We start from the raw sequence: 23,694 nt of genomic DNA, 5'->3' as shown, positions 1-23,694 counted from the left end.
CGTTGTGTGTGTGTGTCTACTCCCCTCCCCAGCAACGCTGTGCTGTTGTTGTTTACTACCGTGTGTGTGTGTGTGTATCAGTCGTCTGTATCAGTGTTTAGGGTGACCCCTGAGCTAGGGGTCAAGGGTCAGAGTAGGGACTGTCTGGGCACACCGGCTGACCCCCAGCATCTGCAGCCTATAGGGGGAGGGGAACCCTCATCACCCGGACCAGGCTGATAACACCTCTGGGATTAGGATCCAGACACAAACACACTGACCCCACTCCTTGCTCCCAAACACACATACATGTCATAGACATTGTGCCCTGCTTGGTCATAAACTGATGTCACGATCGCTTGCGCTGCATAACGCAGAGGAGGGATGAAGGGAGGGAGGATGGGACTGTCACCTAATTATCATTCTTCTCTGGGATGAGACTGCATGGGGGGATTCTGTCAGGGCTTTTAACCATTAGTAGACATGATCTGATGTAACACCATTGAAGAACTCTGACAGTTATGTGATTTCTTTGTGCAAATGTAGATGATATACATACGCCGTATCTGGTTAGATCTCTAACAACAAGAGAGCCGAGGACCAAACGATACAGTACATCATTATTACACAGACTCACCAGACCCTGTGACCCTCTTATCATAACAACCAAGAGAAAGAAACTCCTCACCAGGAGGAAAAGGCACCACAACCCTAAACAGTCCTGTTGTGTTAATACCACACATCCTCCAGAACATCTGTGGGGGTCTGGAGAGGAGGTCCTACCAGGAGTTACTACCAGACAGACATCAACAATAACCTGTCTGCTCTGGCCTGGCCTGGTCTTGTCTGGCTTGACCTGGTCTTGTCTGGCTTGACCTGGTCTGGCCTGGTGGAGCAGGAGGCTTGGCTGATTTATCAGGGTATTATATTGGGGAGGCTATTGGGGGGCTGCGGAGACACTGGGGGTGGGGAGACATAGGGCAGGGGAGAGAGAGGGGAATGACAGGGGGGCAGAGGAGGGAGAGGGGAATGACAGGGGGGCAAAGGAGGGAGAGGGGAATGACAGGGGGCAAGGGAGGGAGAGGGGAATGACAGGGGGCAGGGAAGGGAGAGGGGAATGACAGGGGGCAGGGAAGGGAGAGGGGAATGACAGGGGGCAGGGGAGGGAGAGGGGAATGACAGGGGGCAGAGGAGGGAGAGGGGAATGACAGGGGGCAAGGGAGGGAGAGGGGAATGACAGGGGGCAGGCGAGGGAGAGGGGAATGACGGGGGCAGAGGAGGGAGAGGGAAATGACAGGGGGCAGGGGAGGATGGGAAACAGCGTGGGGGTGCTGAAAGGACTGCACAGAGGCATCAGCATCATTTATGCAGAGTTTGGCTGAGGGGTGGAGGGTGTCTAGGACCCCCTCAATAGCACTGGACGGTGGCTGAGACTGAGGGTGTATCCATGGTGCGAAAGAGGGTGTATTTTTGGAGGGGAGGGGAGGGTAGGAGGAGGATGGAGAAGGAGGAGGGGAGGGAGGAGGAGGGGGTGGGGGGTGGGGTGGCTGGGCTCTGTGCTCTGTGCTCAATGACGCCTGTCTGCCTGTCTGTCTGTCTGTCTGTCTGTCTGATGTCCCATTAAGGTTTGGGACAGGCCGGGGCTGAGAGGGGATGAGAGGAGGGAAGGTGCTGTTCAATCCCCCGGTAGACTACTGCTCCGTCTGCTATGCTCTGCTCTGTTCTATTCTACTCCGCTCTACTCTGCTCTGCTCTGTTCTATTCTACTCCCCTCTACTCTGCTCTGCTCTGTTCTATTCTACTCCGCTCTACTCTGCTCTGCTCTGTTCTATTCTACTCCGCTCTACTCTGCTCTGCTCTGGGCTCCCCATTAGAACAGGAGGCCTGTCTGCTCTGCTGCATACTAATTCTGCATCCCCACCACAGCCACCAATGTCAGCTAGTAGTGAGGCTCATGAGAAGCAGGGTGCATCGAGAGAAAGACAGGCAGCTCAGTGGGGAGGCTCTGCAGAGGGAGATTGGCATATGCTGGATGTTTGTGTGTGCTGCTGGGCTGTTGGCCCAGGGCCTGTGGTATGAGCCTGGTGGTTGCAGTGTGTGGACGGCCAGATGATGGTTGAGTGTGGTGATGTGGTCAGACAGTTTAATGACACTTCTTAACCATGCACACACCACACAGACAACACTGACATATTGTACACACACCATAGGACACATGAGTGTGATACATGGTGTGATGTGATGCCTCAGAAAGAGATTGTTCTGTCATAATGAAAAATGAGACTGGAAAATAATCACAGATACTATATAAGTTGTCTCCTTTCAAAATGTTGATCAGTAAATGTACTGAATCCCACAAGTATCAACATTCACTTTAGATCAACCGTTACATCATTTTTTATGCATATAAAAATTTTCATTGTAAACCAAATTCAAATTCAAATTCAAGCTGCTTTATTGGCATGAAAAACATTGTGTCAATATTGCCAAAGCAACAATGTATACAATATACATTGTAATACAACTAAAACAATGACAAATAATAATATAGAATGGCAGTAAATAATAATACAAAATTAAATATAAAAAATAGTAACAATAAAATGGTAACAGTCAATAGTCGAATGTAATGTATGGTGTAATGTACCACTACCACCACCACTATCATTAAACTGCTATCATTACCATTACCACCCATACCATTACTATTTGGAATGATAAACAACAATAATAATACTAATAACAATAACAGTAATAACAATAACAGTCATAATAAGTAAGTTACTGCTTACTATGCAGATGTTATTATTCAGTGTCCCTCAGGCTATGGCAGGCAAATACATATTTGGCTGCAAGAGGAGCCATTGCTCCTTCGCCCATGAGTATTTTTAGTTTTTCCTCTGGGTTTAATAAGTTAAAATTTGGAATAAATGTAGTCATTTCTGTGAATAATGAATCTCTTGGTGAGGAATATTTATCACAGTAAAGGAGAAAGTGCATCTCTGTTTCTACCTCCCCTGTCGTGCAGTGACCACATACACGCTCCTCTTTGGGTAGCCATGTCTTTTTATGTCTGCCGGTTTCTATTGCCAATCGGTGGTCACTCAGCCTGTACTTGGTAAGGATCTGTCTCTGCTTCGAATCTCTGACAGAGTAGAGATATTCAGCCAATTCATATTCTCTGTTTAGGGTCAGATAGCAATTTAGTCGGCTTTGGGATTTTGTTTCGTTTTTCCAATGTTGTAAATATGAGTCCTTTGATTGGTTCATGATTTTGTTTATTGGAATTCTTTCTTTTGAAGCAGTGCCGGTGTCAGCTTGGTTGGTTAGGTCCAACACCAGCTGACTGAGAGGGCTCGTTTCTGGGCTCAGCTCTTGGGTTTGAAGTGCTTTAAATTGCAGACTCGAATTTGGACTTGAATTTAGATGTAGCCAAAATTTTTATGATCTTTTCTGTATTTTCATTATTACTGGAAAGCGGCCCAATTCTGCCCTACATGCATTAGTTGGTGTATTTCTCTGGACACTAAACACTCTCACAAAGAAAAACTCTATTGTGGCAGCAGAAAGGGTGGTTCTCTGATGACATCGTCATGGTAACTACTAGCAGGAGCAACATAAAGACTGCTACTGGCCTGTGGGAGCTTTGTCTCTGGTCCTTGTGGGCCAAAAGGCCTGAGAGGAGGGGAGAGAGGAAAGAGAGGGATAGAGGGATAGAGACAGAGAGAGAGAGATAGAGAGTTTGGTTTGACCTGACTGACAGAAACTTGGGAAAACCTGAAGTTGTGTCCATCCAGTCCGTCCAGTCTGGCCCAACAAAAAAGTAGGGGCTCATTAAAATGTCATTGGATCACGCCTCGCATGAATCGTGTGATTTTCCCTCCACCATAAGTGACCATGACTGAGTGGTGAATGGGGGACCGGGGAGAGCTGGACCAATAGAGTGCCATGCTGAGTCCCCATGGGTACCAGCCCCTCACCGAGGGGGGCTCATTTAACCATTGTTCGTCTGTTAACACAGGTTTTTAAAACGCCTCTTTATGGACTCAGCAAAGCACACTTCATTCCACGTCTCCACAGGCACAAGGAGAAAAAAAAAGACTAAAAAGAAAAGAAAAAAGTGAAGTCGCAAGAAAAACAGCAAGAAAGTATAAGATGTATAACTGAGATTGTTCTCCTAACCACGATCCAAAAATAACGACTCAGTGGGCTGCCTCATAGTTCAACTTAAAATGATTTACATTTCTCTAACAACTAGTATTATCTATGAAACATGTAATACATTCAATATTATGTCAAAAAAATTCTAATCCCCCTGCAATATCTTATATTACAGTTTTTTAGATCACAATGATCCTATTTGATGACCATGGATAGATCCTACATTAGACTAACTAGATTATTAAAAGCAGGTCAATGACAAGCTCCATCCTCTCTGGTCCTCTGTGATACAGTCAGTACTGACTCATGTCCTCCCAGGACTGTGGAGTTCCTACAGCAGAAACAATAAGAACATCAGCATCAACCTGCAGTATGTTCATCCTCCAATGGAAACAACAGGCCTGTCTCATGTACGGAGTCTTCCACAGTCTCACACAACAGCCAGGATGACAGTAAAATAAATAGCAATGAAGTAAAGTTCACAACAATAGAGATACTGGGGTGTGTGTGTGTGTGTGTGTGTGTGTGTGTGTGTGTGTGTGTGTGTGTGTGTGTGTGTGTGTGTGTGTGTGTGTGTGTGTGTGTGTGTGTGTGTGTGTGTGTGTGTGTGTGCGTGTGCGTGAGAGAGCGAGAGATTGTGTCGATGCACTCAGGAATATCTCAAAATGAACACCAAACTGCGTTGTAGAGAGGAGTCCCCCCAAAGCTGGAAACACTCACACCTTCCTCCATCCCTCCCCTTTCCCGTCACCCTACGCTTGCTGAGTGAGGACCCCCCCACCCCCCGTTCTATTCTTTAGCTGTCTGCTGCGTGCCTGATGGAAAAGCAGAGTGACACAGGGGTGCTACACCAAAGGCAAAAGCCCATTTGTAAATCACAGCCCAACATAAACCGTGTTTAATAGGGGTTTTTGGACGTTTTTGGCAGGGGTACTCCTCCTAGCCGCTAGCATTAACAGCAATCTAACACAAGCCCAGACAGCTATAGCCCAGTGTGGAAACACCTTCCTCCCCGCCTCAGCCCTCTTCCTCCAGCCAGCCGAGCTGATGGTCTTTGGGCAGCAAATTAATCAGAATACATTTACATAGAGATTGTGCTACGCTGGCAGAGGCTGGCCACCGCTGAGAATGTATAAAAAAAAATATGCGGTGAGGATGCAGGTTTTATGTTGCGGTGAGGAGGAGGAGGCAGTGGCAGAGGATTGTCAAATAAGCTGGGCTCCCAATGTGCCAATGTTCTCTCTTCGCTAATGACATCAGTGGTAGATAGGGGTGATAGAGACACCACACCACAGAGACACCACAGCACGGAGACACCACAGCACAGAGACACCACAGTACAGAGACACCACAGCACAGAGACACCACAGCACAGAGACACCACAGTACAGAGACACCACAGTACAGAGACACCACAGCACAGAGACACCACAGCACAGAGACAGCACAGCACAGAGACACCACAGTACAGAGACACCACAGCACAGAGACACCACAGTACAGAGACACCACAGCACAGAGACACCACAGCACAGAGACACCACAGCACAGAGACACCACAGCACAGAGACACCACATCACAGAGACACCACAGCACAGAGACACCACAGCACAGAGACACCACAGTACAGAGACACCATAGTACAGAGGCACCACAGCACAGAGACACCACAGTACAGAGACACCACAGTACAGAGACACCACAGTACAGAGACACCACAGCACAGAGACTGACTGAACAAATACACTTTTACTGCCTACGAGGCTGACACCAGCTAGGCACTCTGCAGCAAGATATACTTGGGTACAACATATGACAAAGAACACGCATCTATATGGACACACACCAACATGTACCCACTGACAAAATCAGACCTTCGTACACTTACAGCATAAGCCCTGAAGTACTCACACACACTATCCCTCACACAAATGTTATATGCACATACACACATCTAACGAGACACCACTAGCACCGTGCTGCTGTATCTCTAGCATCGTAGATAGGCAGCTATCTGTCTAATCCCAAAATGGCTACTACCTCAGTGAATAATAAGAATAACAATTAGAAGCAGCAGCAGCAACTTCATGTTAGCTGATATGATGGATGCCAATACAAGAGGGGCCTTTTGAAGTAAACGGTAGACTTCATGTTAGCTGATATGATGGATGCCAATACAAGAGGGGCCTTTTGAAGTAAACGGTAGACTTCATGTTAGCTGATATGATGGATGCCAATACAAGAGGGGCCTTTTGAAGTAAACGGTAGCATATTGACAACGTAGCATTACTTCAAACCAAAACGTATTGCTGTGTAATAAATCATTATTGGCCATTATGGAAGTTCATGTCAAACATTTTCATGTTCAAATCTACTTCATCCCATGTACAATTTATACTAATGTATCTAGGCAATTAAAAGGTTAAGCATGTTTGTAGAATGGATAAAATACACTTGGAAAGGAAAATATTTCTGTTTATATTATAATGAAATATCAGCAAATTTGACACTATTTTACACAACTCATCTCAGAACATACATTTTAAGCAATATTATTATGCGCAGGCAAAAACACAGACAACAACTAGACTACATCTTCTGTTTTAGGATACATCACAACTAGCCATGCCAAAAAACGAAGGATGAGAGAGAGGAAAGAGAGAGAGTGAGAGAAAGAGGGGGGGAGAGGGGAGAGAGAGAGGAGAGGGGGACAGAGAGAGAGAAGAGAGGGGGAAAGAAAGAGAGAGACAGAGAGAGAGAGAGCGAAAGAGAGCGAGAGAGAGAGAGAGAGAGAGAGAGAGAGGGGGGGGGGGGCAGAGAGAGAGAAGAGAGGGGGAAAGAAAGAGAGAGACAGAGAGAGAGAGAGCGAAAGAGAGCGAGAGAGAGAGAGAGAGGGGGGGGGGCAGAGAGAGAGAAGAGAGGGGGAAAGAAAGAGAGAGACAGAGAGAGAGAGAGAGAGAGAGAGAGAGAGAGAGAGAGAGAGAGAGAGAGAGAGAGAGAGAGAGAGGGGGGACAGAGAGAGGGGGGGTGAGAGAGAGTGTGGAGAGAAAGGGGTCAGCAGGGACAAAGCTAAATGTGTACCCGTGTGTGTGTCAACCCCAGCTGAGCAGACATTTTGTTGACATGCTGATAGGGATTTAAGCAGTGGGTGGGTGGCGGACCAAGGTGAGAGAATGACGGGAGAAGGAGAGTTTGCGGTGGTGGGGGGGACGAGAGAGAGGGGCTCACAAACATGCTGTTACTAAGCTATATTTCAGCATGAGTTGAGACGATTAGGTTCGGGAGAGGAGGAGAGGATAGGGGAGGAGAGGAGGGGGTACGGTTCCTCCAGAGGAGAGGACAGGGGGATAGGTCTATTGAGGTAGTGATGGGGAGAAGGGCTCTCTTTCAGCCGGGCTAATGAAGCAGAAGCCATTGTGAATAATGGAATCTACCACCTACTTTCTCTGCCAAACAGAGAAAGTAAAGTCCCTCCTCTTAAAGGGATATCATTGTTTACACTGCTGAAGGGTAGTGATACTGTACTATGTGTATACATGGTTCAGCACACCAAATGCCGTAATATGGCAATGATAAGGTATCTGAATATTTCTAATAAAGGCTATTTATGTAAACCATTTATCAGTGATTTAGTGCTATAAAAAATGTAATATGTCTCAAATTCCAAAGTGATATTCATTGCAGATTGTCTTACCAACATGCCATAATACATTATTATTTTTAAGTAAATATAAAAAAGAAATAGGTTCCCAAAATAATTAGTAAAAGATAGGTCCATACAACGGAATAAAAATTACTTTCACAATACCACCTACTTTAAAATCAAATTGTTTCTATGTACATTTCATTAAAGCATATATCCCTGTGTATGTTTGCTTACTGTATGCAAAAGCATCTATGACACAAAGTCTGAGACACATCCTAATGTGCAGTCAGCATCATGACTAACCTCAGTAGGGACCAGCCACATAGACCGAGACGGCGAGCCCAAGGGAACATAGTCTGTCTCTTTCTCTACCAGACTGGGGGAGATGGAGGTCTGGAGGAGGGGGTCTCCGGGAGGCAATAAGTAGCAGCTTATAAAATAAGCAAACACATTTGAGGCAGCACCCAGACAGGCCAGGCTGCACAGCAGACGACATCCCCCCTCTGACCTTGACCCTTAGGGTCCTTCTTCATCTGCTCCTGAATGGAAGTCAGTGCAGCTGGGCCGTCTAGCCATTTGCCTGACTGGATCCCCCCATAATTTCCCCCCCGTTCCCACGCTTGGTTACCATCCCCCTCTTTTGGGGTTGCTCTGAGACAATGGTGAAATATAATTTTTATGTGGTGAATTGTGATGGGCTGCTTCTGTCTGATGATACAGCTCAGTCATCAAACATGTACTTTTTATTTGCCTTCTATTTCAGCCGGTTTCTTCTTTCCTTTCTTTCACACTATTCTCCCCGTTGGTTTTAAATTTCCCCCTTTAATCACCCCACAATTATTACCCTTTCAGATGTAGCAGTTATTTCAGCTGTTGGTTGATTTTTCACTCCAACTTGTGGAAAAAAGCATAGACAGGGGAGTTGGTGTATAGTGTGTGTTGAGTGGAGCTTTGTGCTGATGCTGGGGATAATATGTTACGAGTTAAGCAACATGCTGGGCTGTAAGGTGTGTGTCCGGTCCTGATCAGTGTTTGTATGTGTGTGTGTGTGTGTGTGTGTGTGTGTGTGTGTGTGTGTGTGTGTGTGTGTGTGTGTGTGTGTGTGTGTGTGTGTGTGTGTGTGTGTGTGTGTGTGTGTGTGTGTGTGTGTGTGTGTGTGTGTGTGTGTGTGTGTGTTTGGTGCTGATCAGTGTGTGCTGTGTTGCAGGTTTCAGACCGCCCCCTCAGCCCCTCACATTTTCATTATGGTCCAAATCTCAGGCCTGTACTTGAGCTTGGCCTCTGCCAGCCATGCAGAGCTTTTATCACACATACAGCACTCCATTTTCATTTCCCTTTCATTTTCCAGCCATTCCACTCCCTACTCCCGCTTCATAATTCGGCCCTCAGAGCTGTCTGTGTAGCTGAGTGTTTGGGCCCTTTGAAATGACATAATCAGTGACTTGGATAAATGCCTGACTGTTTTCCCTCTGCTGTCTGTAATCAGCAGCCAACCAGCTCTCTGTATTTGAGCGTTACTAATGAAACTCTTCTTTAGTAAGTTGTTCACTAGTTTCTCCGATGGCTGAGGAGTTATGTCTACAATGATCATTTGTATGATTTTACATTTTAAAGCAGCAGTGCTGTTTAAGAGTCAGTTCTTACAGAGGCTGTCCGTCCGTCACTAATGGCTGAGGACTCCACAATTACAAATGCAGGCCATTTTGTTTTGAGTTAATAAATGTGCCAATAATTGGCAATGATACAATAGCTCCCTCAAGTACATGATTACAAAAACACTACAAAATATCAGATCATTATCATGAGGCTATATGCTTAGAATAAACATTCAGATAACTAGAATAGAAATGAAGAAACTCGGTATGTCTCAGAAGGAAGAAAATAACTAATAAATCACATGTAAACACTACCTTGCAGAGCAGCTTCTTATTCACATAATAATAATAACATGAAACTAAGCTAGTTAACTTACAAATGACAACCTATTGAATGTATGCTTTTATTTCTGCTTTTATAAAATATACCATTACCTATCGCAATTCAGCACAGATGTGGCTTTCCAAATGTTTGGGATGAAAGCATGAAAAAATATATATATTTATCCCATTTCCACATTGATGTTTTTAAAAACTAAACACAGAATGTACGCATATGAATGATCTTTGATTATAATTAGAAAGTAGGGCAATGTAAAAGCATGCACCAGTTATTTGTTGGAACACAAAACCAAGGAAATGCTAAGCAGGTCTGGGAGGTTGGGGCTCTGGCTGTAAATGCTTTCAGCAACTATTACTTCTGTGGGTGGACCACATTCAATCAATATCTAAGCAAATAAAAGCTGTGGCCACTCACAGTGAGGGAAGCTTCATGAGACGAGGCTGCAGTCACACACTAACGAACAATGTACCCCCTAACACCACCACCACTAACACTTTGAAGTGGTCCACAGGAAATATCCTACATAAGCTAGTCATCTGTCAACACCATGAACACTAGAAATAGAAGGATTCTAGTTCTGTGGCAGAAGTGGTTTGTCCTATAGATATTGTATATATTTTGTTTTTGAGGTGACAGTATGCTTTGACAACAAAATATCTTCATACTTCTTCTGCCGGTTATGACGATGGAATTAATTAATCCAATCCAATTCCCATCTACTAAAACATACATTTTTCTAAAATGTATGGGGAGACAATTTTGTATTTACTGTAATGTGTACTTATTCTGGGGAATTAGCAACACTAAGATACAAAGCTAGCATTAAACCACCTCACTCAATCCATAACTTGATTAAATACAAAACATAACTAAAACTGGTGCTGCCAACCTCATTTTAGGTTCTGAATTGCCACATCTTGGCGACAAAGCCAAATAAGAAGTGAATGGTAGTGTGTGTGTGTGTGTGTGTGTGTGTGTGTGTGTGTGTGTGTGTGTGTGTGTGTGTGTGTGTGTGTGTGTGTGTGTGTGTGTGTGTGTGTGTGTGTGTGTGTGTGTGTGTGTCTTCGTCCTATCTGTAAGGACAGTGAGTAATGGAAGGTGGGGGGACTATATGGCTGTATGTTTGCTGATAGAGGTGTGTGCTCCTTCAACTCTGGCACCTCACAGTCCACACACACACACACTGCATTCCTGTTCTGCCTGCCCCAGCTCCAGCTCTAGCAGGATGTGCTGTACCCAGCCTCCCTCCCTCCTCTCTTTGTGTTGAATTATGCGTAATTGGAGTGGCGTACTTACACACATCTTAAAGAACAAAAGCCCTTCCTGTTTTAGGGGATAGAGGTAGAGGGTGCATAGCTATGAGGTACGGGTGTTTTTGTGTTTCCAAGTAAGAGCCTGAATGTCCAGATTCGAGCCCAAATGGCAGTGGATCTGGAGTGGTGTGTGTGTGTGTGTGTGTGTGTGTGTGTGTGTGTGTGTGTGTGTGTGTGTGTGTGTGTGTGTGTGTGTGTGTGTGTGTGTGTGTGTGTGTGTGTGTGTTGAGGGAGGGGGAGTCCATGGGGGGGGGGGGGGGGCTTGCGTGTATGTCTGTATGCCATTTTAGTCTGGCGCTGCTGAAAACATATAGGCTACCCAGCTGTTCTGAATATGCAAATGGGGCACCAGCACACACACCCACTGACCTAGACACACTATTCTCTCCCTCTTACTGTCCCTATCCCCCCCACCCCCAACATGGTACCCCCCAAAAACCTCCTTAGACCCACCCCCTCCCGTCAGACCCCACCCCCCATAGCCTGCCAACTCTCAGCTACACAGGACAACGCCATAGACCTGGCTGCCATTTTATCCACAAAGGAGACAGGATACAGTAGCCTAGCATTTTAGCGTGCTAACAGGGTAGCGTGGGCAAAGCTAACCACTAAGCGCTCTCCTCCACAACGTCCCCCTCCTCACAGAGTCTGGGCTGATTAGAAAGGCAGCTTGATTAAACTGACCTGATAGAGAGGGAGATAGGGGGACGAGACACCCTGCATTGAATAAGTAAACGCGTATGTAGCCTAGCGAGGCGAGGCTAGCTCAAGTCACTCTCCCTCGATGGGTATTATGTCGCTCACTAACTGTAATATGACAACCAGGCGACAAACCACCAAAACACCTCTGAGTAAAAGAACTTAATACATTTTCAAGGTGCTACCACAATGACATGGCAATATTAATAAACATGAATTTACAGGGATTTCACTAAATGTATTGTATCCTCCATCTTGCTTGCCTTAGTTCTACAGTATAGTACTGTACAGTATCTACTGTTATTCTATAGGATCAACAATGGATGCTCTCTGCTCTCACTCTGGATTATCAAAAATATTTCACACACACACACACACACACACACACACTGTCACACACACACACACACACACACTGTCACACACACACACACATACACACACACACAGTCACACACACACACACACACACACACACACACACACACACACACACACACACACACACACACACACACACACACACACACACACACACAGTCACACTGTCACACACACACACACACACACACACACACACACACACACACACACACACACACACACACACACAGTCACACACACACACACACACACACACACACACACACACACACACACACACACACACACACACACACACACACACACACACACACTGCATTGTGGTCGTGATTACCCGAATGCTAACCAGGGTTTTCCAGAGTGATTAAATTGCTGCGAGTTATGGGAGTGAGAGTAAAAATGATTTGATTAGATGGGCTTCTGTTCTTTGTCATGGTTCCCCAATGGAGACGAGTCCGTATGTGGAAGGTGTGTATGTGTGTGTGTGTACTATGTTCCCCCCTCTGCTCAGCTGTGGGGTTCAGGGCTTTCACTTCCACACACATAGACAGACAGACAGACAGACAGACAGACAGACAGACAGACAGACAGACCCAGAAACACATCAAAGGGCTTTAGAGCGGATGATATCCTATTTCCGAGGGCTCAGTGCAGTAATTACCATTGACAGGTGAAAATGTCTGTGAAAACGCTAAGATTGTAAAAGTGTAACTGTCCAGTATAAAAACCAGGATGACAGTACATCCATCCCCACTAACACCACTTTAAGACCAGAAAGCACAACTATATTACCTAATCCACGTTTAGCGCGCCGCCCGCTGTTTCCCTCCTGATACCCCTGATACCAGGTGCTTTGACAAGGCCTAATAAAATGAGTTTGAAGCAGCGGCATTGTGTGGGGGAATTGAGCACTGTGTGAAGGATGTACACTGTTGGGTCCCACGACGCAGCAGCGCACCAGGCCTTATAGCGGGGAGTGCTGTGCATGCTAATGAGGTCATTATTTGGTGGTTGTCTGGAGTTGGACCGGCCAGGCAGGGGTGGGCTGGGCCTCCCCTCTATTGAACTTTACAGTGTGAGGATTTAACAGTGTGTTAGGAGGCTACCTAACAGATGTCACATATGGCCCAATGAGACAGGCAGACAGACAGAGAGGCAGACAGACAGAGAGGCAAACAGACAGGCAGACAGAAAGGCAGACAGGCAGACAGACAGAGGCAGACAGACAGACAGGCAGACAGACAGAGCAGACAGACAGAGCAGACAAACAGAGAGGCAGACAGACAGACAGACAGACAGACAGACAGACAGACAGACAGACAGACAGACAGACAGACAGACAGACAGACAGACAGACAGACAGACAGACAGACAGACAGAGCAGCCGCCCCATATTTCACTCATATCAAAAGAGGCAACAGTAATGCTATCAACGCCTCACATAAAAACACGATGGGAGGAAATGAAAGAGAAAGAAAGAGAGGAGGCACAACAATGAGAAACATTAGTTCTGTAATTCTCCTGAGTGCTTTCATTCCCTCTGCAACATGCATCGTTTCTGCTAACACCCTCAGTGTTAGCCTGGTTATTTAGGAGAACAAGTCAGGGGGGGTTAACCTTTCATTGCTACCCATCCCGGATCCGGGAGCATCCTCATCAAAAAAGCTAACTAGCATAGCCTAGCCTAACGGGACAGGGATATCATATAATATAATTTTCATGAAATCACAAGTCCAATACAGCAAATGAAAGATAAACATCTTGTGAATCCAGCCATCATTTCCGATTTTTAAAATGTTTTACAGTGAAAACACAATATGTATTTCTATTAGCTAACCACAATAGCAAAAGACTCAACCGCATATTTTCAGCATTTTTCTACCGCATAGGTAGCTATCACAAAACCGACCAAATAGAGATATAATTAGTCACTAACCAAGAAACAACTTCATCAGATGACAGTCTTATAACATGTTATACAATAAATGTATGTTTTGTTCGAAAATGTGCATATTTGAGGTATAAATCATAGTTTTACATTGCAGCTACCATCAAAAATATCACCAAAGCAGCCAGAATAATTACAGAGAGCAACGTGAAATACCTAAATACTCATCATAAAACATTTATGAAAAATAGATGGTGTACAGCAAATGAAAGATAAACATCTTGTGAATCTAGCCAATATTTCAGATTTTTTAAGTGTTTTACAGCGAAAACACAATATAGCATTATATTAGCTTACCACAATAGCCAAACACACAAATGCATTTATCAGCAGCAAAAGGTAGCGATCGCAAAAAAACAGCAAAATATATCAAATTAATCACTAACCTTGACCAACTTCATCAGATGACAGTCCTATAACATCAGGTTATACAATACACTTATGTTTTGTTCGAAAATGTGCATATTTTGAGCTGCAAACCGTGGTTATACATTGTGAATATGTAGCATCGATTCACCAGAATCTCCGGAGATATTTTGGACAGTCACCTAATCTAATCAAAGAACTCATCATAAACTTTACTATAAAATACATGTTGGACAGCAAATGAAAGATACACTAGTTCTTAATGCAATCGCCGTGTTAGATTTAAAAAAAATAACTTTACCATAACAAACAGCTTACGTTATAGCGAGACAGCGCCCGCAAAAAGGAAGGAAAATAAGATTAAACATTTTCCACAGAAATACGAAATAACATCATAAATGGTTCTTACTTTTCCTGAGCTTCTATCAGAATCTTGTACAAGGAGTCCTTTGTCCAGAATAAATCGTTGTTTGGTTTTAGAATGTCCTCTTCTCCTGTCGAATTAGCAACATTAGCTAGCCATGTGGCGTGAACATGCCCAAATTCTCCTGACGCAAAGAAAGGAAAATTCCAAAACTCGCAATAAACGTTGAATAAACTGATACAACTCTGTTGAAAAAAACTACTTTATGATGTTTTTATCACATCTATCAAATAAAATCAGAGCCGGAGACATCCACCGTCTATACCGAACGCTTTTCAGAAGCCAATGCTGATGTCCTTCCCGCGCCTTGGTAGACAAAGGAAATTGTGGTCACGTCATTCCAAGAGCTCTTGTTCGACCTCAGATCAAGCTAGACACCCCATTCCACCTCCCACTGCCTGTTGACATCTAGTGGAAGGCGTATGAAGTGCATGTATATCCATAGATTTCAAGCAATTGAATAGGAAGGCCCTGGAACAGAGCCTCGATTTCAGATTTTTCACTTCCTGTCAGGAAGTTTGCTGCAAAATGAGTTCTGTTTTACTCACAGATATCATTCAAACGGTTTTAGAAACTTGAGAGTGTTTTCTATCCAATAGTAATAATAATATGCATATTGTACGATCTAGAATAGAGTACGAGGCAGTTTAATTTGGGCACGATTTTATACAAAGTGGAAACAGCGCCCCCATATTGACAAGAAGTTTTAACAGTCTGATGGCCTTGAGATAGAAGCTGCTTTTCAGTCTCTCGGTCCCAGCTTTGGTGCACCTGTACTGACCTCAGCTTCTGGATGATAGCAGGGTGAACAGGCAGTGGCTCGGGTGGTTGTTGTCCTTTATGGCCTTCCTGTGACATCGGGTGGTGTAGGTGTCCTGGAGGGCAGGTAGTTTGCCCCCGGTGATGCGTTGTGCAGACCTCACTACCCTCTGGAGAGCCTTACGGTTGGGGGCGGAGCAGTTGCCGTACCAGGCGGTGATACAGCCCGACAGGATGCTCTCGATTGTGCATCTGTAAAAGTTTGTGAGTGGTTTTGGTGACAAGCCGAATTTCTTCAGCCTCCTGAGGTTGAAGGGGCGCTGCTGCGCCTTCTTCACCACGCTGTCTGTGTGGGTGGACCAATTCAGTTTGTCCGTGATATGTACGCCGAGGAACTTAAAACTTACTACCCACTCCACTACTGTCCCGTCGATGTGGATAGGGGGGTGCTCCTTCTGCTGTTTCCTGAAGTCCACGATCATCTCTTTTGTTTTGTTGACGTTGAGTGTGAGGTTATTGTCCTGACACCACACTCCGAGGGCCCTCACCTCCTCCCTGTAGGCCGTCTTATCGTTGTTGGTAATCAAGCCTTCCACTGTAGTGTTGTCTGCAAACTTCATGATTGAGTTGGAGGCGTGCATGGCCACGCAGTCGTGGGTGAACAGGGAGTACAGGAGAGGGCTCAGAACGCACCGTTGTGGGGCCCCTGTGTTGAGGATCAGCGGGGTGGAGATGTTGTTACCTACCCTCACCACCTGGGGGCGGCCCGTCAGGAAGTCCAGTACCCAGTTGCACAGGGCGGGGTCGAGACCCAGGGTGATGACGAGTTTGGAGGGTACTATGGTGTTAAATGCTGTGCTGTAGTTGATGAACAGCATTCTCACATAGGTATTCCTCTTGTCCAGATGGGTTAGGGCAGTGTGCAGTGTGGTTGCGATTGCGTCATCTGTGGACCTATTGGGGCGGTAAGCAAATTGGAGTGGGTCTAGGGTGTCAGGTAGGGTGGAGGTGATATGGTCCTTGACTAGTCTCTCAAAGCACTTCATGATAACGGAAGTGAGTGTTGCAGGGCGGTAGTCGTTTAGCTCAGTTACCTTAGCTTTCTTGGGAACAGGAACAATGGTGGCCCTCTTGAAGCATGTGGGAACAGCAGACTGGGATAAGGATTGATTGAATATGTCCGTAAACACACCAGCCAGCTGGTCTGCGCATGCTTTGAGGACGCGGCTGGGGATGCCGTCTGGGCCTGCAGCCTTGCGAGGGTTAACACGTTAAAATGTTTTACTCACGTCGGCTGCAGTGAAGGAGAGTCCGCAGGTTTTGGTAGCGGGCCGTGTCAGTGACCTCAAAGTGAGCAAAGAAGTTGTTTAGTTTGTCTGGGAGCAAGACATCGTGGTCCGCGAGGGTGCTGTTTTCTTTTTGTAGTCCATGATTGACTGTAGATCCTGACACATACCTCTCGTGTCTGAGCCGTTGAATTGCGACTCTACTTTGTCTCTATACTGATGCTTAGCTTGTTTGATTGCTTTGCAGGGGGAATATCTACACTGTTTGTATTCGGTCATGTTTCCGGTCGCCTTGCCCTGATTAAAAGCCGTGGTTCACACGTTCAGTTTTGCGCGAATGCTGCCATCAATCCACAGTTTCTGGTTGGGGAAGGTTTTAATAGTCGCTGTGGGTACAACATCACCGATGCACTTGCTAATAAACTCGCTCACCGAATCAGCGTATTCATCAATGTTGTTGTCCGACGCTATGCGGAACATATCCCAGTCCACGTGATCGAAGCAATATTGAAGCGTGGAATCCGATTGGTCGGACCAGCGTTGAACAGACCTGAGCACGGGCATTTCCTGTTTTAGTTTCTGTCTATAGGCTGTTAGCAACAAAATGGAGTCGTGGTCAGATTTTCCGAAAGGAGGGCGGTGGAAGGCTTTGTATGCATCGCGTAAGTTAGAATAACAATGATCCAGGGTTTTGCCAGCCCGGGTCGTGCATTTGACATGCTGATAAAATGTAGGTAGCCTTGTTAAAATCCCCAGCTACAATAAATGCATCCTCAGGATATGTGGTTTCTAGTTTACATAGAGTCCAATGAAGTTCTTTCAGGGCCATCGATGTGTCTTCTTGGGGGGGATATACACGACTGTGATTATAATCGAAGAGAATTGCAGCATTTGATTGTAAGGAATTCTAGGTCAGGTGAACAAAAATATTTGAGTTCCTGTATGTTGTTATGATCACACCACGACTCGTTAATCATAAGGCATACATCCCCGCCCTTCTTCTTACCAGAGAGATGTTTGTTTCTGTCGGCGCGATGCGTGAAGAAACCAGGTGGCTGTACCGACTCTGATAACATATCCAGAGTGAGCCATGTTTCCGTGAAACAAAGAACGTTACAATCTCTGATGTCTCTCTGGAAGGCAACCCTTGCTCGGATTTCGTCTACCTTGTTGTCAAGAGACTGGACATTGGCGAGTAGTTAACTCGGGAGCGGTGCGCGATGTGCCTGTCTACGGAGCCTGACCAGAAGACCGCTCCGTCTGTCCCTTCTGCGGCGCCGTTGTTTTGGGTCGCCAACTGGGATGCGATCCATTGTCCTGGGTGGTGGTCCAAACAGAGGATCCGCTTCGGGAAAGTCGTATTCCTGGTCGTAATGTTGGTACGTTGCTGTTGCTCTTATATCCAATAGTTCTTCCCGGCTGTATGTAATAAAACTTAAGATTTCCTGGGGTAACAATGTAAGAAATAACACATAAAAAAACAAAATACTGCATTGATTCCTAGGAACACGAAGCGACCATCTCTGTCGGCGCCAACACAGCTAAGGCAGTGAAGCAGAGTTTGACTGTCTCTATTGCACAGTTTTTGTTATTTTAGGGGGTGTTACCTATATACTGGTAATTGCAAAATACCCCAAACTTGGTGGACCTTTGGGGTTGGGGATATAGGAGGTTATTGGTAAACAGGATTATGTTTATGAATTCCACCAGCGCTATGCTGATTTTTATAATAGGACCAGATGCTGTCACTGGCTGTAGGGAAAGCATCAGACTGATAGCTCAGATTACAGTTGCCAGTTTTTTTCCTGCCTGACACTCAACATTCTCCCATTTCAGCTTTTCCTCACACGGGGGGGGGGGGGGGGGGGGGGGGGGGGGGGGGGGTGGGGGTCGGGGGGGGGGGGGGGGGGTTGAAGTTCATCTCACAAATTGAGATGATGCCAAAATATTCACCCCCCACATCTCCCTGATCAAAGCACAGGATTGACATCTGGAGTGGGCAACTTAAGCTCAACTTGTTGTTTTTCTCCTTGTCTCTTGTTGTTTGTGTGCAGGAGGAGGAGAAACAGAGAGAAAGAAGAGTCGGAAGAGAAGGAGAGTGGGAGTGGGTGGAAGGAGAGGAAAAGAATGGAGCAGTGAGTGGTGAACCAGGGAGCAGGTGAACCCAGTAGTGGATGGCCATAGGCTCTCTGGCTCTTCTCTGCTCTGTGCAGGGGTCTCAGGGAGCTGGCTGGGGCCAGCCAGGCAATGGCGGAGTGGGCAGGCGAGTCGAGGCGAGGGGAGGCAAAGCAGGCTCTCATCCCCGCTGGCAAGTTGCTCCTCGGCAGCACGGAGTAGCAAATCAATATGGAGGAGAGAGGCTAGCAGGGGTCGCCCAGCACTGCCCCTGGCCCTAGAGCCCAGGGACCCAGCGCTGCCAGTCCTCTCTTTCCTCTCCCAGTCCCAGAACCAGCCAACCCGCACTGTGTGTGTGTGTGTGTGTGTGTGTGTGTGTGTGTGTGTGTGTGTGTGTGTGTGTGTGTGTGTGTGTGTGTGTGTGTGTGTGTGTGTGTGTGTGTGTGTGTGTGTGTGTGTGTGTGTGTGTGTGTGTGTGTGTGTGTGTGTGTGTGTGTGTGTGTGTGTGTGTGTGTGTGTGTGTGTGTGTTTGAGCACGTCTGTGTGTGTGGTTCCGCCGGAGGGGCTTTCCTGGCTCAAAACCACTTGATATAACTTTGCCTGTGAGCGAGAGAGCGAAGGAGAGAGAGAATAAAACATGGACGTCAAAGGTCTTTTCCTCCTATTTTTCCCTCTGATTACTCGTTTCACCTGACTGTTTGAATGAGAGTTCAGTGAAAAGGCCTCTTCCATTGAATTGAATTGAACAGGCGTCTCTCGTCAGTCCCCCTCCAGTCATGTACTGTACAGCCACCATGCCTCTCCACGTCTGATGAACCAGGATAAAAGGCCAATTTGAACTACAGATTCAGATTAAATCTTGTATTTTTTGCCTCCCATTTTCTTCCTCATGACTCAGGTTACTATCAGAGGATATGGCAGAGGTTATTGATCTAAATGGAGCTGGTTTTAGTACGGTACCTTTCACTGTATGTGGTGGTTACGTGCTGTAGTAGTAACTGATAACTTCACTATACAACTGAACTGTATTCAGGAGTGAAGGAGTCCTAATTGAGTGAAAGATGAAAAGGACTGTGGACATGTTTTATAATGCCTGAACAGTGGCCTTCTCCACCAGTTCTATTTTTCCTTCATAGTTGAAGAATCCACACAAGAAGCCCTATCTTTAGATACTCAAAAAACAACCAAAAATTCCAATGGAATGAAAATGACTCAATCATTGCTGAATGGAAAGGGTGAGATGCAAAATGCAGAATTTTATTTTTTCATTGGGGATGAAAAGGATTGTCCATATCTGCTGGGCTGGAGAGGACAAAAGGGTCAGAGCTAGTTTGGGCCTGAAACAGGAACAGCTGCACAGAGAGAGATCTACAAACAACACAATGGGGCAGACTTCACTTGGTAAGTAGGCCTCCAGCTATACTGTTCTATTGTTGGAGCCTTTTACACAGATGTGACATGTCATGTGACAATAGCTGGGTATACATTAAAATGTGAAATGTGTTAGGAATATTCATCATCTTAGACAAAGACAGACTACAGTCCCTACTGACTAATATACAGTATACAGTACAACGCAACACAGACTATTCTCCTACGTTTTTGCTGTTTGCCTTCATCAAACATAATGCCCAGAATAATGTAATTGAATGGTGCAGTAGTTGCGTTGCTCACAGTCGAGTATTTTCAAGATTCCCGCGCCAATCTGCTGGCACAGAGAGACAGGCGCCAAACTGTGTCAGCCTGGCAATGCCTTGATGCCTGCCTACAAAATGGCTGCCCCGGCTGCCAGCTGTTTGCTCTGCCAAGATGGCGACTGCGGACAACTTTTAACGGCCACCATCTGCTTAATCACGAAGGGGGTATGCAAATAGCCCCTAATTGCATTTGCATATATGCTTGATTCTTAACTTCTTGCCACTAGGGGGGTGCTATTTCGACATAGCACAAATGTGTATCCAATGTAAACGGCCTCCTACTCAATTCTTGCTCGTACAATATGCATATTATTCTTACTATTGGATAGAAAACACTCTCTAGTTTCTAAAACCGTTGGAATTATGTCTGTAAGTGAAACAGAACTCGACTTAGAGCACTTTTCCTATGTCTGTGTGAGAATGGGAAATTTTATCATCTGCTTTGAGACCTGTCTTTAACTTTGCCTGTCTTCTATTGGTTGAGATGCACTGCATACGCCTTCCCCTGGCTGTTAGCGAATAGGGAGAGTTGAAATGACGTCTCTACGTATTTCCCAAAGTTTTTAAATTGATTGGAACCGAGGTGTCCGACCTTTTGGGACTTCGCGCTGATGCAAAGAGGGTCTTGGCATGTCTTTTTAGAACGTCTGGTTTTAGCTCCTAGAAGTATCCGGCTCTGTTTTTATTCGCTATAGGCTTTAAAGACATCATAATCTTGTTATTTTGAACCGAATTATACCAGTTTAGGTCAGTATATTGCGATTTTCAGGTATTTATTTCCATGGCGCTGTAGAAACGTGGGTGTCTCTCTCTCGAATGCCATTCTGTACTGCTAATTGCAACGTCGAGGGAAACATTCTCCAACCCAGCAACGATTCTTTTGGCCAACGGACACCTTTCACAAGATTCTGATGGGAGTTCAGCTAATAGTAGGTACTATTTATGCTGATAAAACGTTGTTCTGTTGAAAAAGAAAAATGTATTAGACGCCATTATTTTCCATGTAGCGTTGCGCTATCGCACCCTGTATTGTACCCAGTATTGCGCAGTAAGGTTAATTTTAAAAATGTAATTCAGCGATTGCATTAAGAACTAATTTCTCTTTCAATTGCTGTCCAACCTGTATTTTTTTAGTCAAGTTTCTGAATAGTTTTCGATGAGATTAGGTGCCTTTCCAAAATGGCGCCGGACAGATTGCTTGATTTTTTGCCCACTAAACACGTTGTGTAACCACGAATTGTGCGGCTAAATATGCACATTTTCGAACAAACTATATGCATTGTGTAATATGATGTTACAGGACTGTCATCTGAAGAATTCTGAGAAGGTTAGTGAAAAAATGTATAGCGTTTGGTGGTTTATAACGTTATTGCTATTTTTGGCTTGAATCAATGCTACTGTGTGACTGACTTGTAGTAAGCTAAGATAACGCTATATTGTGTTTTCGCTGTAAAACACTTAGAAAATCTGACATATTGGCTATATTCACATGATCTGTGTCTTTCATCTGCTGTACGCTGTGTATTTTTAAGAAATGTTTTATGATGAGTAATTAGCTAATACACAATGGTCTCTGTAGTTATTCTAGTCATTTTAGTGATAGTTGTAATGGGGGCTGCAATTGTAAACTATGATTTATACCTGAAATATGCACATTTTTCTAACAAAACCTATGCTATACAATAAATATGTTTTCTTTTCTGTGTGTTTGGCCGGGTGTGGTTCTCAATCAGAGGCAGCTGTCTATCGTTGTCTCTGATTGGGAACCATACTTAGAACCACCAAACGCTTACATCGGTACCCCAGGTAATCTTAGGTTTCATTACATACAGTCGGGAGGAACTACTGAATATACGATTAACGTCAACTCATCATCGTTCCTACCAGGAATATGACTTTCCCGAAACGGATCCAGTGTTTTGCCTTCCACCCAATACAATGGATCTGATCCCAGCCGGCGACCCTGTGCGACGCCGTAAAAGGGGCAAACGAGGCGGTCTCGTGGTCAGGCTTCGGAGACGGGCACATCGCGCTCCACTCCCTAGCATACTACTCGCCAATGTCCAGTCTCTTGACAATAAGGTTGATGAAATCCGAGCACGGGTAGCATTCCAGAGAGACATCAGGGATTGCAACGTGCTCTGCTTCACGGAAACATGGCTAACTCAAGAGACGCTAACGGAGTCGGTGCAGCCAGCTGGTTTCTTCATGCATCGCGCCGACAGAAACAAACATCTTTCTGGTAAGAAGAGGGGCGGGGGGGTATGCCTTATGATTAACGAGACGTGGTGTGATCATCATAACAACACACAGGAACTCAAGTCATTCTGTTCACCTGATCTAGAACTCCTCACAATCAAATGTCGACCGCATTATCTACCAAGGGAATTCTCTTCAATCATAATCACAGCCGTATATATTCCCCCCCAAGCAGACACATCGATGGCCCTGAACGAACTTTATCTGACTCTTTGTAAACTGGAAACCACACACCCTGAGGCTGCATTCATCGTAGCTGGGGATTTTAACAAGGCTAATCTAAAAACAAAACTCCCTAAATTCTATCAGCATATCGATTGTGCTACCAGGGCTGGAAAAACCCTAGATCATTGTTATACTAATTTCCGCGACGCATATAAGGCCCTCCCCCGCCCCCCTTTCGGAAAAGCTGACCACGACTCCATTTTGTTGATTCCAGCCTACAAACAGAAACTAAAACAACAAGCTCCCGCGCTCAGGTCTGTTCAACGCTGGTCCGACCAATCTGAATCCACGCTTCAAGACTGCTTCGATCACGCGGATTGGAATATGTTCCGCATTGCGTCCAACAACAATATTGACGAATATGCTGATTCAGTGAGTGAGTTCATTAGGAAGTGCATTGACGATGTCGTACCCACAGCAACGATTAAAACATTCCCAAACCAGAAACCGTGGATTGACGGCAGCATTCGCGTGAAACTGAAAGCGCGAACCAC

General features: G+C 45.4%; 1 long non-coding RNA gene across 3 annotated transcripts in view; it reads right to left on the bottom strand.

The window, feature by feature from the left end:
• LOC139539721 (uncharacterized) overlaps nucleotides 1-23,694 on the bottom strand; it is a 70,319-nt gene that overhangs the window by 3,586 nt on the left and 43,039 nt on the right. The window lies entirely within an intron of this gene.

This window comes from Salvelinus alpinus, chromosome 15, assembly GCF_045679555.1.
Source record: "Salvelinus alpinus chromosome 15, SLU_Salpinus.1, whole genome shotgun sequence".
Taxonomy (NCBI): domain Eukaryota; kingdom Metazoa; phylum Chordata; class Actinopteri; order Salmoniformes; family Salmonidae; genus Salvelinus; species Salvelinus alpinus.
This window is presented reverse-complemented; position numbering and strand designations above follow the sequence as displayed.